Below are 14706 nucleotides of genomic sequence, written 5' to 3' on the forward strand. Positions count from 1 at the left end.
CCTCATCTCTCGTTTTGTGGCCGGGAACGGGGTGTCAGTGATGGCTTTCACTTTCTCAGTTTGTGGGGCTATTACTCCATGGCCAAGGACATAACCCAGATAATTCACCTTGTGGAACGCCATGCAAGATTTTTTTGCATTCACGTGTAAACCGGCCTGTCTTAACGCCTGAAAAATGGTGTGCAGATGTTGTAGGTGTGACTTCCAGTCTGGACTGAATATTACGATATCATCAAGATATGCCGAAGAAAAGGACTGATATTGTTGGAGGAGGGTGTTCATGAGTCTCTGGAACGTGGCAGGCGCGCCATGCAAACCAAAGGGGAGAACCGTAAATTCAAACAGCCCGTCGGGAGTGGAAAATGCAGTTTTTCTTCGGCCTTCCTCTCGCAAGGGCACTTGCCAGTACCCTTTGGTGAGGTCTATCGTAGTGATGTATTTGGCGTCTCCTAACTTCTCGATGAGCTCATCGATGCGTGGGATGGGGTAGGCATCGAAGGACGATATACCATTGAGGGCCCTAAAGTCCATACAGAATCGTATGCTTCCGTCCGGTTTTGGTACCATCACTATTGGAGACGACCACTCACTTCTGGACGGCCGGATGACTCAGAGTTTCAGCATGTCTTGTACTTCCTGCTGTACTGCTCTTCTTCGGGCCTCCAGGATGCGATACGGTCGCTGTTTGATGACTTTTCCTGGGGACGTATTGATGGTATGTTCGGTAAGGTGCGTTCTCCCTGGTAGATCCGAAAAGATGTGATTATGCGATTGTAGTACATCCATCAGTTCCTTCTTCTCCGTTTGATTCAACTCAGGGTTGATTGGTAACTGTAGCAAGGTATTGTCTCCTTTCCCCTGGGTGGGCAGAGTAAGGGAGGCAGTCTTCGGAGGAGGACCTATCCATTTTTTTAACATATTAATGTGATAGACTTGGGTGCGGTTGGGGGATAGTCGCAATTTATAGGTGGTCTTCCCGATAGACGCAATGACCTGAAAGGGTCCTTTCCACTCTCTTACGAATTTCTTCGAGGTGGTGCTTGGGAGTAACACCAGCGCCCAGTCATTCACGGTCAAGGTTCTCCATTTCTTTCCGCGGTTGTAATAGGAGGCCTGTTTTTCTTGGCTCTTCACGAGGTTAGAATAGGCCAGGTCTCGAAGCTTCCCTATTTTTGTTTTCAGCGTCTGCGTATACTCTAACATCTCTCTGGCTTCCAGGGATTCTTCCTTCTCCCATGCCTCTTTGGTCATTTCCAATAGACTGCGAGGCCGGCGTCCATACAACAGCTCGAAGGCCGAACACCCCAGACTGCTCTGTACTTGGCTTCGGATTACATACAAGGCCAATGGTCGTAACCGGTCCCACTCGGTTCCTTCAAATTCTAGCATTTTTTTAAGCGTGTTTTTCAGGGTGCCGTTATAACGCTCTACCAGTCCATCCGTCTGGGGGTGGTATACAGACGTCCGGATGTGGCGGAGATCCAAGAGTCGACAGACTTCTTTCATGAGTCTGGAGACGAAGGGTGTTCCCTGATCCGTTAATATTTCCTTCGGGAAACCCACCCGGGAAAACAGCTCCAAAAAACAGTCAGCTATGTTACGGGTGTTAGGGGTTCTTAGGGGGAATGCCTCTGGGAAGCGAGTGGCGTAGTTCACTATCACTAAGACATATAAGTGGCCTTTTTTTGTTCGGGGCAGGGGTCCAATCAGGTCCATCCCTACCCTCTCAAACGGAGTCCCTATCACTGGCAGGGGTTGTAAGGGGACGCCAACTGGCCTGTGAGTGTTTCTTTTCTGGCATATCACACAAGCCTGACAATGTGTTTTTATATCCTGGTATATCCCCGGCCAATAAAAATGTCGTAATATAGACTGAGTTGTTTTTTCTGCCCCTGTGTGTCCCGCCAGGATGTGTGAATGTGAAAAGAACATTATTTGTTCCCTGAAGGATTTTGGAACCAATAGCTGTTGAGGGTCTGCCTGGGAGGCTTTTCGGTACAAGAGCCCGTCCATAATGAGAAACCTAGGGTACCCGTGGGTGTCGGTATCTGCAGTGCTATGTGCTTGTTCCCACGCATTGTACAGGGTAGCGTCGTTGGCTTGGGCAAATTTGAAACTACGGTCCGTGAGCCAAGGTTCGGGGGTTAACAAGGCTGACGAAGGTGGTGACTGCTCTTCCCTAGTTGGCCTACCCTGCCCTGGCATGTTCAGTACCCGTCTAAACATGTCTAAAAAGTCCGGGTTGTCGGTTCCGATAATGAGGTCCTCCGGGAGGTTATCTAAGACCCCTACTTTTATATGGGTTTTAATCCCCCTCCCTCCGTGTACCAATGGGATGACCGCCACGGGGTAAGGCTTCACATCTCCATGAACACACCTGATGTGTACAGAGGCCTCGGGGACTAATTGTTCTAGTGATACCCAGCACCCTTGTACCACCGACTGCTTACATCCTGAGTCTAGGAGGGCTTTCAGAGTCTTCCCATTTACCTGCACATTCACATGGAACGCTGTCCCCATCTCCGCGGTGTATAGAATGGACTTAGGTATATAACCTACTTCCATGGGCTCTTCCGTTGGTCTCTTTTTGTGACAAACACGAGCAATATGGCCCCACTCCCCGCACTCAAAGCACTGGGGGCCCTTCAATCCCGGCACTTCGAGCCGTAGTTGTCGGAGTTTTATCAGTTCTGGGGGCTTGGTGTCAAGAACGGCAAGACGTGTTCCTGCACGGTTTCCCCTGGTCCTGATCGCAAAAGAAAACTTTTCAATTACCCTTGGAGTCGGCTGTTTCACTTCCCTTCCTTCAGACGTGCCCAAAAGAAGACTAGTCTGTTAAAGACCATTACCAACAGGGCGCCCGTTCTCAGGGCGGTCTGTGGGTTAGCGGTCTAGTGTTTGACAGGCAGTTGGTTTGAACGTGCGCGCGTTCTCTGACCGCGACGCACTTCAACTGTAGAAATTTGTGAGGAGGCTGTGTCGTTCGAGTCTCTCACAGAACTTCCTGAAAGTATTCGCTGGGGGTTGAGAAAGTTATTCTCCGCTGCCCAACAGATTCCGGAGGTGGAGTTTCCTCTATCTCATCTCGTGTCACTAGAACTTTCCTGTTATTTCCAGTGAGTGGAAATTCTCCAGAGTCTCTACCAGCGGTGTCTTGTGGAAGGACTTTCAAGGCAGGAACTATCTCAGAGAAAAGGTCAACAGTCATTCCTCGGTGAGTGGCCAAATGTATAAACGCGCTGGTATAAGAGCAGCGTAGCGAATTGAAGCATTAACAACTTGAGACTGTCAGGCTGCTAGTATTCCCTTACAACGTTCCTAGTTGTTGAACAAGAAGCAGTCCCCATAGACTTCCTTAATCATTGTTTGGGGTGACTGACAGAATATTTCAAGAGAGTACAGTTCAGGCTACAGGCTTCTAGTTTCCATGAGGAACTTTCTTCTGCAGTTCTGATAACAAGAAAAGAATCTACTTCATCTCATTGTATGTTAAATATATATATATATATTGCTTACCACCAATTGCCGCAGCAGTAACCATCAAGCGCAGCAGTAATCATCAAGCGCAGCAGCAACCATCAAGCGCAGCAGTAACCATCAAGCGCAGCAGTACCATCAAGCGCAGCAGCAACCATCAAGCATAGTAGCGCTTGCTTAGCGCGGAGCACAGAAAAAGCAACTGAAAAGAGAGAGGCTAATCCACAGTAGAAGTCAGGTAAAGGTCAGGGCGTAGGGAGTGGGAAGTGAGGGCCTATAAGGGGACTTCCACTAATCCTCTGTTAACTTCATTTACAGATGCCAGAGTATCCCACACTAGTCCAGGAGAAGCAGGCATCACAGTGGAGTCTCTCTATTATCCCATTCCCCTTTCCCCCTTCTTGCTGGAAGTGAATTTTATTCGCTGTAGCGAGGCAGGGGAGCTGGGAAATTATCATCAATTGAGTCCAGGTCTTCAGTCCAGCTGTTCCCGTGGTGGAAGGGAATTTCAGGTGCGTGGTACCTTCTTTCGCTTGTTCTTGACAGATTGAAGTGCCATTCAACTAAATCCCACCTGAGCAGTATGGCTGAGGGTCTGGATGTTAAGACATTGGCAGCAGTGCTAGAAATAATTCAGGAACAGTTAAATGTCACCATGGAGGCAAATAAGACTCTCAGTGAGGAGGTCAGGAAATCTAGTCAGGAAGCGAATTTCCTTAGACAGAGGGTGGAAGAATTGGTTTCCGGAGATAGTGCTGAGTTTAAGGCCCCAAAATCTTTCCATTTCTCGCCCACGTCATCTACGTCTGAACTGACCACTCAGGTTATCCATGCCATGTCTCCCACTATACCTTTGGCAGCCCCAGAAAGATTTACAGGTGACCCTCATAAGGCGCAAATTTTCTTCACCCAATGCTCTTTGCATTTCCTTTGCAAGCCAATAGTTTTTAAAGAGGACCAATCCAAGGTGGCCTTTGTACTGTCTTACCTGAGCGGAGATGCGGCAGCCTGGTCTATGCCGCTTGTGAGTTGCAATGACTCAATTCTGTATAACTTTGAGGAATTCAAGGAAGAATTTCTGCGCATTTTTGATCGACGTACAGTGTCACAAACGACAGACAATGAACTTTTGGATCTCAGACAAGGGAGTCGGGAGTTAGTAGCCTATATTGCCCAGTTCAATAAACTAATAGTGGAAACCAAGTGGCCAAAGGAAAAGAGGGCGGCCATTTTTTATCGAGGACTGAAAGATGAAATAAAGGATGGGTTGGCACAAATCCCAAGGAGGCCCACAGATGTGTCAGAATTAATGGACCTTGTACTTCAGATTGACTCGAGGCAAAATGAGAGGCGGAGTGAGCGACGCAAGGAGGTACGGCCTTTCCTTCCGCGTTTCGACAGAGCCAGGTCTGATCCGGTTAAGTCATCAGAGACAACTTCGGGGGAAGAACCAATGCAAATTGGGTCAGTTAGGGGCCCATTAACTAAGGAGGAAAGGGAGAGGCGACGTAATGGAAAGTTGTGTATGTATTGTGGAACTGCCGGGCATTTTGTCAAGGAATGTCCACGAAAGCCTAAGATCAGCACAGTGCCAAAAGACAAGCCCCACCAGTAGGAGGAGTTGCTCTGGTGGGCGCAGAAGAGAAGTCAACTCCAGATCCACAAATGCTTGCTAATACCCTTCAGTCCGCGGCCCCTCATTTGATTATCCCCTGTTGGATAAAATTTGGAATAAAGGCCATGGAAAACATTTCTGTTATGATTGATTCTGGGGCAACAGGGAATTTCTGCGACATAAAATTTGCCAAATCCCTAGGAATCCAGTTTGTCCGCAAAATTAAGCCAGAACCGGTGCGGGCTGTCGACGGCACAAATCTCTCTTCTGGCCCCATCACTTGGGATACAGAAGAAATCATCTTGGAAGGTCCAGGGAGCCATAGAAGCATTTTAAAGTTTGCTTTGATTGATGCCCCTCAGTTTCAGCTGATTTTGGATTTGCCTCCAGCTCCAGTTCACAGACAGGCTGGAGAAGAATTTGAAGTCAAGAGGATTCTAGACTCAAAACTGAAGAAGGGAGAAGTTTTCTATTTAATTGACTGGAAAGGGTTTGGTCCGGAGGATCGTTCTTGGGAGCCCAGTTCAAATATCCATGCCCCCAGATTGGTTCGTGAGTTTCATAGGACATATCCCAATAAACCAAAGGAGAGCGGAGGGGAGTTCTTGGTGGGGAGTACTGTCAAGAACGGCAAGACGTGTTCCTGCACGGTTTCCCCTGGTCCTGATCGCAAAAGAAAACTTTTCAATTACCCTTGGAGTCGGCTGTTTCACTTCCCTTCCTTCAGACGTGCCCAAAAGAAGACTAGTCTGTTAAAGACCATTACCAACAGGGCGCCCGTTCTCAGGGCGGTCTGTGGGTTAGCGGTCTAGTGTTTGACAGGCAGTTGGTTTGAACGTGCGCGCGTTCTCTGACCGCGACGCACTTCAACTGTAGAAATTTGTGAGGAGGCTGTGTCGTTCGAGTCTCTCACAGAACTTCCTGAAAGTATTCGCTGGGGGTTGAGAAAGTTATTCTCCGCTGCCCAACAGATTCCGGAGGTGGAGTTTCCTCTATCTCATCTCGTGTCACTAGAACGTTCCTGTTATTTCCAGTGAGTGGAAATTCTCCAGAGTCTCTACCAGCGGTGTCTTGTGGAAGGACTTTCAAGGCAGGAACTATCTCAGAGAAAAGGTCAACAGTCATTCCTCGGTGAGTGGCCAAATGTATAAACGCGCTGGTATAAGAGCAGCGTAGCGAATTGAAGCATTAACAACTTGAGACTGTCAGGCTGCTAGTATTCCCTTACAACGTTCCTAGTTGTTGAACAAGAAGCAGTCCCCATAGACTTCCTTAATCATTGTTTGGGGTGACTGACAGAATATTTCAAGAGAGTACAGTTCAGGCTACAGGCTTCTAGTTTCCATGAGGAACTTTCTTCTGCAGTTCTGATAACAAGAAAATAATCTACTTCATCTCATTGTATGTTAAATATATATATATATATTGCTTACCACCAATTGCCGCAGCAGTAACCATCAAGCGCAGCAATAATCATCAAGCGCAGCAGCAACCATCAAGCGCAGCAGTAACCATCAAGCGCAGCAGTACCATCAAGCGCAGCAGCAACCATCAAGCATAGTAGCGCTTGCTTAGCGCGGAGCACAGAAAAAGCAACTGAAAAGAGAGAGGCTAATCCACAGTAGAAGTCAGGTAAAGGTCAGGGCGTAGGGAGTGGGAAGTGAGGGCCTATAAGGGGACTTCCACTAATCCTCTGTTAACTTCATTTACAGATGCCAGAGTATCCCACACTAGTCCAGGAGAAGCAGGCATCACAGTGGAGTCTCTCTATTATCCCATTCCCCTTTCCCCCTTCTTGCTGGAAGTGAATTTTATTCGCTGTAGCGAGGCAGGGGAGCTGGGAAATTATCATCAATTGAGTCCAGGTCTTCAGTCCAGCTGTTCCCGTGGTGGAAGGGAATTTCAGGTGCGTGGTACCTTCTTTCGCTTGTTCTTGACACTTGGTTCTTTTTTCTGCTCTGTAGGGGAGAGGGCGCGGCTTCTCCCCCTCCCATCCTGATCCTTTGGGTTGGGCTCGGGCAAAGGTGGCGGCCATCTCCACTGCTTGTTGTACCGTTAGACGACTATGCTGCCGCAACCACCTTTGGGTATGGTATGGTAAGGCCTCGAGATATTGCTCCAGGTAGATCTTTTCCATGATCTCCTCTTTGGAACTTACACCTGGTGTTAACCATTTGTCGGCTGCCATCTTTAGCCGGATGAAGAGCGTTTTAGGGTTTTCCCCTGGTCCTCCTTTCTCCCTCCTGAACCTGACCCTATACGCCTCCGCATCCAGGCCTAGGTGGTCCAAAATGACACCCTTAATAGTCCCGTACGGTGCATCCCCATTAGCATTAGCCACCTGATAGGCAGACTGGGCTTCCCCCACCAGAAGAGGGGCTAGGAAAAATGGCCATTTATCCAGAGGCCAGCTACATGCCCTGGCCACCCTCTCGAAGTTCGTAAGGAAGGCGTCCGGGTCTTCGCCAGGAATATATTTCTGTAATGACAGTCCTGAGGGGGTGTGGTTGCTAGGGCCTCGAGTGTCGCGTAGGGGTGTGGATCGGGGATCGGTTATGGCCTTCTGTAGTCCTTCCAGTTGGGCTGTGATTGTGTTTTTGAACACCTCCCGATCTGCACTGGCGGAGGCCATCTGGCGCTCGACTGCCCATTCGAGCTTTTCCTGTCCTTTAATCATGTGCTGAATTACGGCGTCCATCTTTACTGTACAGATGGAAGGGTCAGTGCCCGCATTCTCCACCACTGTGAGCGGGTGGGAAGAATAACGCAACACACGGCGTCTAGTTAGCGAAGGTTTTATTCTCAAGGGGAATTTAGTGCTCTTGGTATCCAGTTTGAGGTCCCACACTGTCCCTAGGGGGGGCCTTCGACAGTCTCTCTATCGCTCGTTCCTGGCCTCAGGGGATGTCTCCAACCGCTCCTCTCTTGGGCAGGATACGTTCTTGCGTGGTCTTTCGCAGACTCCCAGCGGCAGCCGCCCCAACACAGGGAGAAACAAAGAACAAAAGGCTTGGGTCAGTACGACGCTCAAGTTGACATCCGGTCAAAGGGCCCGGGGAGGTGAAGAGGACACTCCGGTGCTCGGGTGAATTCAAACAAACAATACCCAACTCGGCCGGTGTGAAAAAGGGAGAGGTAGTGCAAGTGAGAGGGGGGGGGAATTTAGAGACAGTCGAGGAGGCGAGAAGCCCAGGTGTTATTTCGTAATCTTCTCCCGCCTCCCGACCCAGCCCGTGAAACGATCACGTACCTGGGTCAGCCACGCTCCTCCCTGGGCGCGGCTCGGCGATGCATAGGTGTGGAGTCCTCCTGTCTCCGACTTATCCTCCTTCGACGGCGTCTCTCTCGTCTCCTCGCTCCTCTCGTCTCCGTATATCCGCTCCGCTGCTCCACTCGCTTTCTCTTCTCCCACTCCGGTGTAGCCACACACCACGACTCGTTCTTCCTCCATCTTTATTGGGTGTGCGAGTTCCTCGTCATCAAAAGGGGCGTGGTTACCAGAAGGAGATCCCCAGTTAAAGGGGAAGACGTCCGTAGTGGTTTCTTCCGATGTTGTTGACGTCCACTCGTTTCCCTGTGAATTACAAAAGACACTGTCCGTGATGTCTCGTGCCTCCCAGCAGTCGGCCCCTTGTATACTGTCGCAGCGGCTCCCCTCGTGACATGGCACTACATGAACTGTAACCCCTCAGTAAATACCCCTTCAGAGAGGGATACTACGAGAGCTGGCACTACATGAAATGTAACCCCTCGGTAAATACCCCTTCAGAGAGGGATACTACGAGAGCTGGCACTACATGAACTGTAACCCCTCAGTAAATCCCCCTTCAGAGAGGGGTACTACGAGAGCTGGCACTACATGAACTGTAACCCCTCAGTAAATACCCCTTCAGAGAGGGGTACTACGAGAGCTGGCACTACATGAACTGTAACCCCTCAGTAAATACCCCTTCAGAGAGGGATACTACGAGAGCTGGCACTACATGAACTGTAACCCCTCAGTAAATACCCCTTCAGAGAGGGATACTACGAGAGCTGGCACTACATGAACTGTAACCCCTCAGTAAACACCCCTTCAGAGAGGGATACTACGAGAGCTGGTGCTGGAGCAGGGTTTTCTGTTTAAACCCGAACATCAGCTTATATTTCTATATGTCGTAATTAAAATTATTAACGAATAATCATTAAGTATTGATTTTTTGTTGAGTGTTCTGACTAATCAACCTTACTAATAAAAGAATTACACGTGGGGATGCAGTTGCATGGCTTAATTAATAAGTGTACTAAGTTGGTGAGCAAATTAATTAAATACGTATGGCTAAAGTGCTATTGGTTATGTGTTGGCGCTTTAAAATAATATGCTTTAATGCTTTTTATGTCGCAAATGGCTAGATAATTACATACACATAAGGGTATTAGTGGGAATTAACACTGTATAATCATTATGATGTAGTAATGTTGTTTTGTGTTTCTTTTAATTAAGATTGTCCATTTTGGCCTATTGAAAGATGGCCGATATTTACAGCCTGCATTTGAGTAGATGAAATACGAAGAGAGGCCTCGCTGAATATGGTTGAAAACCAGACCTCGGCCTCTGTCTGTGCTAAAAGTTTCCGAAAGGATAGCAGCTCTGGGCTCATCGCCAGATATCCTTGGAAGTGAACAGTTGCCACAATGAACATTTTGATAAACTTGCGGTGGCTTCACTATAATTCCGGAGAAGAGCATCCATGAATGTTGCAGATTTAGTTTGTGCTTCCTTCTTCCGTGTTTTTATTTTTGTGATATTCAAGAGCGGAGATTTTTCTAAATGTTGCGAGCCAACATCCTTTCCTGCTCGCTCTGCTCAACGGACGTTTAGAGTTTGTTTGTAACTTTTAATGTGTAAGTTTTATTATAAATATTGTTAGACTAGAGAGGGTCTTAGGCCACTTCTTCCCGAACTTATGCTCGAGAGGATCGATGCTGATTGAGAGGACGGCGACTCAGGAGACTTTGAGAGACCTGTCCTGACCTATAATACGACATTTAGCTAGAATAGGTAACTATGAGGATAATGATTTTGCTACTAATGACTTTTCATTTGAACTAATTTAGATAAAATAACCTTTTGTTTGAATTACAGTGTCGGGTGGTTATTTCTTTGTCAATTATTGAGATCTCAGATGTGTTCCTATTGTTTAAATCATGACTCGAGACAAATCAATTAGGTTGCATTGACCTCAGATTAGATGCAGATTGATTTAGGAGGAGTTCTCTTGTATATTCAATGTGGATAGAGTTATAGAATGAATGTTAGCGTGATGGGCCCTAGCGTATGGTGAGTGTATGTGCGTGTGACTGTGGAAATACTCTATCCGTGGAAGTAGGGAGAATTTGTAAGTTCCGATCTGCAGCAGTTTCCTGGTAGCAGTATGATGGTTTTGATTATTGTCTTGATTTGGTAGATTGCTTGTACATAGGCTTCGGATTTATTGGTTTATTGATTGATGTTGATATATGTACTAACAATATATGTTGAAGTCGTTGTATTGAGTTCTATGTAGTGTGTACGGCTTCTGGAACGTAGGGAGTCGGTGACGGTTCCGTAGTAGGGCAGAGGAAAGTAAGTGCTGCTCTCGGGAAAGACGGGATTGTTGGCCCTGTACGAATGCAGGGAAAAGCGTGTGACAATTGAAGTTGCGCGTCGCATTGTCTGGGTTCGGATTCAGTGACATCGTCGTGTGTTACTACTAGAGACATATTTTCTGTGTGAGAGAAGTGTGTATGGTAGCAAAGGTTATCTGTGAAACTCTGGTCTTAAGTCCCAGGGGTCCGTAAGGTTTGCCGTTAAAGCTTACTGCTGGAGAAGTAACAGGTATTCTCTGAGCTTGTTTGGAGGACTGGGCAGAGGTAAGCGCTGCTTGGTTAACGTGTGATATATTTCTGTAGCAGGACAGATTGTTCGCTGTTCTCGGGAAAGGCAGGATTCTGTGTAAATGTACTACATTTTCTGGTATGAAAGTGCGTGAATGTATGAGCATTTAGTTAATTGTGAGACTCTTTGGAGCATTCTGGGAGGAAACAGTTAATGGATGCATGTTAGGAGGGCAGAGTAGAGAGATGTGCTACTGTGTCAACGAAAGTAATAATTCCGTAGTGGGGCAGAGGTAAGCGCTGTTCTAGAGAGAAGCGGGATTCTTGTGAGAAAGACCTTTCTTTACCATTCTGTGGTTAGCGAAGCAGACAATGGAGATGTTTATATGTTGTAACTAATAGATTTTGTAGAATCTGAAACAGAGTCTACCGAGAAGGCTTTGTAAAGGAGGGGTAGACGAGTGACAGGAGACAGGAGTAGAAGTGACTGCAGCGACTACTGACGTCAGAAAGACCGCGCTGTGATTGGACAGTGGGTTAGAACAGCGAAAGCGCTGTGATTGGTGCGTTGGTGTGAGCCACGCAGGGATTGGAAGGAGTACAGGGTGACGTAGACGCTCCGGGATTGGTGCGTTAGTGTGAGTCGCGCTGTTATTGGACAAGAGATCGTACAGTTACGGAAAGGACTAGAGGGTTGTGGTAAACGCAAACATTTATTATCAACCGGAGGAAAAGAAAAAGAAATCCTTGTTCGGTAAAATTAAAAAGTGGTTCGACAAGGATAAGGACATAATAACAAGAGAAGGTGAATTACTACCTCCGACGAGAACCCCTGCATCCTTTATGGTTGCGAAATATGGGTATCATACCTGTATATGGTTAGACAATTGGGCTAAGTACACTAAAGAGGATGGTGTTTTAGCATTCCCGGAACATGGTTCATTTAATCTGGCCGTGTTGAGAAATTTACGGGAAAAGATGATGTGTCTAGAGCCTAGACCAAGGCCAACACAGTTCGAGGCATTGGTAGAATGGGAAGATGAGGTGCATGAGCGAGAAAAACAGAGGAGTGGAGGTAATTATAGGTACATATTTGGGAGGAAATATGATCGTGAAACTCATCATGATCGAATGAGGAGATGGCGAGATGCTAGTATGTCAGAGGGATTGTATCCTATGAGAACAGTTGAAGAGACGGAAGGGAGGAAAGGTACGGAAAAGGTACCTGATGCAGAGTTGAGAAGATATGGGGCTAATGATTATGAGGATGAAGTCTTGGATGACATGATTTACAAAAAGACCACCTCCATATAGACCAGAACCAGAAGTGGGAACACCAGATGCTACTCCAATAAGAGATACTTTGAGAATTGTTAAAACAGAAGTTGCGACGCCCGATTTGAAAAGTGGTAGCTCTTTCATGGAAAGGGAGAGAGAGAGAGAGCGAGAGAGAGAGAATGCAATCGGGAATGAAAAAACAAGAGAATTAGCAAGAACAACATCTGAGTTGACTGAGAAAATTAGGGAATTAACGAAGAATTTGGAAGCTGTTACAGTGCCTGTAACCATCGGTCCGGTTGTGCCTATTTTTGATAAGCAAAGAATGGGTGAAAATGGTTTGACAGTTCCATATGTAGGAAATGGACTAGTTGGTGCTCCGAGGGAGTCAGGATTAAGGACAAGAGAGAATCAGTTGAGACATACCATATGTGGTGGAGAGTCAGATGTACAGTCTGATTCAGGATTGAATACTGGTTGTGTAGAAGGATCAATATTGGAACCACAGAGGATGGCAGAAAAAGTGAGTACAGTGAAAAGGTCTACAGAAATAACGGCTGAGGATTTGAATGATTGGTTGAAAGTTCTCCAAAAGAAGGATAAAGATTCTCAGGCAATTGATGTAGCTAGGTTGCGCATAGAATTGGAGGAGCTTATTGCGGGAACAATTCCTACAGAAATGTTGAAAAATCATCATGATGGAGAGTTGTTATTCATGTGCAAGAGTATCACCTGGAGGGCTAAGAGTACACATGATAGGTTAAAAGGAATAGCGAGTGAAATGGGAGTTGAGATGGATAAGGTGAAAGCTTTGCAGAAGCCTTACAGAGTGGATTTCTCTGACAAGGACATTGAGAATCTAAATGATGTTGGCAGAACAGGGCAGATTAAGGAAATCATTTCCTTATTGCGAAAATGGGGTGATGTGGAAAAGTGGAAGGATAGGTGGTACAAGAAAAGGGAATATTCAGTGGACAGGACTTATACAGCATTTCCCATGAGAGAAAAGGAAACAACAGTGGATGCCTATCCTATGAGAGAGATTCCTGGAGGAGGATATGTACATGTCCCATGGACTAGACAGGATATTTTGTCATTTACGAATGATTTCCCTCGACTGAGAGAAAAGCCCGTCGAGTGGTATAGGCAGGTAGACAGGTTTGTGAAATTGTCAAAAGTGCTGTGGATTGACCTGAATAGTCTGTTTGATAGAATTGTTCCAGCAGACTTGTGGGCAGAGTGTAAAATAGTTGTAGATTGGCCTGCTAAGGAATATCCAAGAGATCAGAAAACAGGAGCTCCAGACCCAGAGGTTATGAGGAAATATGAGCAGGTTATAGTGTTCCTGAAGAATAAGGTACCCCCCAAGGAGACAGACTGGGTTAAGATAGATCGGACACATCAGGAAGCAAAAGAATCAGTTCATGCTTTCTATGAAAGGTTGATACTGGCTTTTAAACAGTTCAGTGGAGATGAACACCTGGGTGATAAGGATTTGAGTCATTTTGTATACAGATTTGTATATGGCTTGAGACCTGAAATCAGTGAAATGATTCGTGAGCACACAGTCGATTGGCAGAGTAAGAAGATTGATGAGATCTTGAGACATGCAAAATACTTTAGTGATGAAATTGAGGCGAAACAAAGAAAGCTGAAGGAGAAAGCAATGTGGGCACAGGTGAAGGTTGCAGAAAGACAAGAAGCACAGCTGGTTGAACAGGCAAATAATCCAGGAAATAGGCCCAGATATGGTACAGGAAAAGGAAAGGGGAATTTAGAAGAAGCGAAGAAGAAGTTCCCATGTCACAACTGTGGACAATTGGGGCATTAGAGATCCGAGTGTACAAATCCACCATTAGTGAGTAATGAGAATAAATCATTGAACCAACAGGTGCAGAACGAGGGTTGTAATCATCAGCAGCAACAGCAGAAGGTTGTCAAACAGCAGAATCAAGAGCCAAAACCGCCCTTGCCACAGAATAGAGGGTCTCAGAAATATAACCAGGACTCAGGATTCTACAATGATGAGCAGGTAAACAAACCGAGACGTACTAATCCGGTACAGCAATACTGGTTAAAGAATGAGGGGAGTGAGTCTGAAGGGGACTACTGATGGTGCCGAAGAGAGGAGGAAGAGTGCATACTTGGAGCAACTCTAGAAATAGACCAGGCAGGACCATTTGTAGATGGGAAAATAAATGGGGAAAGTGTTACTTTTTTAGTAGACACAGGAGCGACGAGATCAACTGTCAGGTCAGCAGATAAAAGAAATCTTCCTCTCTCGGACGAAGCAATCCAAGTGGTTGGTGTAGCTAATACGCAGATTAAGACTCGTCTTACTGAACCAGTAAGGATAGAGAATAGGGAAATTTTCAGATATGCACCGATTTGTGGTGTGCGACACCAGTCCAGTGAACTTGTTAGGTAGGGACTTATTGTGTAAAATGAATTGCACAATTTTTTGTACTCCGGATGGAATA

General features: G+C 46.5%; 1 protein-coding gene across 1 annotated transcript in view; it reads right to left on the reverse strand.

Moving 5' to 3' along the window:
* Positions 1-14706, reverse strand: part of LOC146839296 (uncharacterized) — a 400042-nt gene that overhangs the window by 364700 nt on the left and 20636 nt on the right. Inside the window, exon 2 of the mRNA XM_085650764.1 lies at positions 8343-8666. The gene's annotated coding sequence lies outside the window, so the exon portion shown is untranslated. The remainder of the gene's footprint in view (positions 1-8342; positions 8667-14706) is intronic.

Source organism: Triturus cristatus, chromosome 4_1 (genome assembly GCF_964204655.1).
Source record: "Triturus cristatus chromosome 4_1, aTriCri1.1, whole genome shotgun sequence".
NCBI classification, from domain to species: domain Eukaryota; kingdom Metazoa; phylum Chordata; class Amphibia; order Caudata; family Salamandridae; genus Triturus; species Triturus cristatus.